The 2,602-nt window shown below is 34.8% G+C and overlaps 1 long non-coding RNA gene across 1 annotated transcript; it reads right to left on the minus strand.

Annotated features, from left to right (window-relative positions):
* Positions 1-670: 670 nt before the first annotated feature.
* Positions 671-1,716, minus strand: LOC121050185. Its single transcript, XR_005802296.1, has 3 exons — positions 1,484-1,716; positions 1,314-1,379; positions 671-869 (listed from the first exon to the last, which is right to left on the minus strand). It is a non-coding gene; the product is annotated as an uncharacterized LOC121050185 (long non-coding RNA).
* Between the last annotated feature and the right edge of the window lie 886 nt (positions 1,717-2,602).

The raw sequence follows: 2,602 nt of genomic DNA on the forward strand, positions 1-2,602 counted from the left end.
AACAAAAGATGATTCACAGATGGAGCTTCATTACATACTTCAATACCCGACAATAGACCAAGTTCCTATTTTTGACGAAGTAGAGCAGAAAAGCCCTCAGCTCCAATAAAAAACAAATACAGAGACAAAGGATCTCCTTGCCTCAAACCTCTACTCGGCACAACAAGACCACGAGGCTTCCCACGCACCAAAAACGAGTATCTAACAGAACTAATACATTGCATAACCAACTCAATCCATGCATTAGCAAAGCCGAATCTACGCAACACCTTGTTGAGAAAACTCCACTCACTACAAGAAAAAATGCTTTTTGCAAGGAATTGTTTTCCTTGTAAAAGACTGAAAATTCATTGCATTAACCCAAATACAAGGAATATTCCTTGCATTTGGGTCCTTGCAAAGAGGCCCTTGCAAAAGAGCAAATACAACAACTTGAAAATTCCTTGCATTTGAGTTTTCAAATGCAAGGAATTGTTCATCTCAAATGCAAGGAATTCAACACATGAGGTTAACTATGGTTAACTGAAATACAAGGACAATTCCTTGCATATCATTCCTTGCATTTAGTAGATGTAAGACCCTTTTTACCAATTAAAATGCTTTTATGGAATTTAATTACATTTAATATGTTATTAATTTCTTATTCAATCTGACAAAAATCCTTTGAGCCTATGAGTAAATGAATCACTTTTATTATAAATCAAAGTAGTAATTACATATTGAAAATTCCATAAAGATTAGTAACTCAAGTTTACATTATCTCACTCAAGACATCTCATCTATGTCAACAAATTGGGAGACAATCACAAAGCTTCTCATTTACAACTATCACACACTATTGCTGGAGTAGCTCCACTCTTATTGATAACCTGCAGGGATGAGAAATTTGATCAATTTGAATGAACTAGTGAGCCAATCTAACTACACAAGACAATCTGGTATTGACCAATATTAATCCAACAAGCAAATGATGAACAATTAACTTCATGTGTCCGAATTTCAGTTCCAAAAAACTTTTCACATGATACAGGATTTGGAAAAAGAAAACATGAAAAAAAAAAAAAAAGGCCACGGTCAAGGTTGGCTCAAGGACCAACTCTTCAAATTTACCCAACTAGCATCCAACATTGTTAACCCAGCATAGATTCCACATTGACATAAGCCAGATTTCAAGTTCACAGTACACTGAAAGAGAATTTAGGGAACTAAACCATGAACTTAACTTTCGATGTTTTATGCTTGTGTTTCATTCTCAATATGGAAACTTAATAAATGATACAGAATCACAGATTAATAAAGGAAAAGGACAGTACCTCATCCTTCTCTATTGTAGCATCGGCAATTGTCCGCACATCCTCATGTACATAAAAATGAAAAAGCTGTGCAAAACGAAAAACAATATTATATTCAGCAAGTAATGTTGAGCGCAGCTTATAAGAAAAATTAAGACAAATTAAATACAACAAGAAATATTGAACATCACCGGTCCACTTTCACCCCCTGCCTTGTTTACAATTAGCTCAGAGAAACTATGCTGCTGTACTTCCACAATCATGAAACAGATCATGTGCAATTAGTTAGTAAATATTTAGCAAATCTAACTAGAACTAGTAGCAGATGCTTCTATTGAAATTATCTTACACGCAGAATGCTAAGATCTTTTACATATATCAAATTCCCCACTGAGGTAGTTCAAACTTCTCGAAACTCAGGTGTTAGTTGTTGTTGAACAGAGTGAAGAAAATCTCCTCATGAAGGCCAACTACAAGTTAAAATTTTCTGAACAATGAATTCTCTTATGACTCATGAAGCAGATAACTTATTTATACAATAGGTCAAAAAATTAGAAGTCGAAGATTCATGCATGCAACAGATTCTAGTCTAGATTTACAAATAATCAACAGCTACTGAAAAAATAGTGCCTGAGGTCAATTAACTTGTCCATCATGCATATGGTGAGCCATGAAATTGACAAGCACAAAAAGAAGATATTCAAAAACTGATAACGAAGTTGACAAGCTCAAAGCAAACTTAATATGTGATCATTCAAGTGTTTAGTACAACTCATCTATGAACGCACTCTTAATATGTCACTGACAATAAAGAAAATCACAACCCAGCAAAGTGCTAGTACAACTCATCTATGAAAGCACTCTTAATATGTCACTGACAGTAAAGAAAATAACAACCCAGAAAAGAAACAAATATACCTCTGAGCCCTGAAACCAAACGGAAAAACAAGAAAACCTGCAAAAAGAAAATCACATACTAGTCAACCAAAGGTACTAATTAGGTCACCTCCCCACCAATAATCTGGCATAAAATTACCTGCATATACAAACAGGAAGGTCACAAAATCAAGTTAATAAAAATACATAAAGTTTCATATGTAGATAAACCAACCACATGTGTGACTACCAACACATTGAGTGCCAGAGAGAATAGGATACCTGAACATCAAAATGACATACCAAGCTTCCGTTTTGCAGCTTCACGAACAACAGCAAAAGCCTCTACAAAAAGTCACCACTTAGAATCGGAGCACAATAAATGCACAATCTTTCTAACAAGTAAACTCTAGACAGAAAGCAACCAGCTTGAA

This window comes from Rosa chinensis, chromosome 6, assembly GCF_002994745.2.
Source record: "Rosa chinensis cultivar Old Blush chromosome 6, RchiOBHm-V2, whole genome shotgun sequence".
NCBI classification, from domain to species: Eukaryota; Viridiplantae; Streptophyta; class Magnoliopsida; order Rosales; family Rosaceae; genus Rosa; species Rosa chinensis.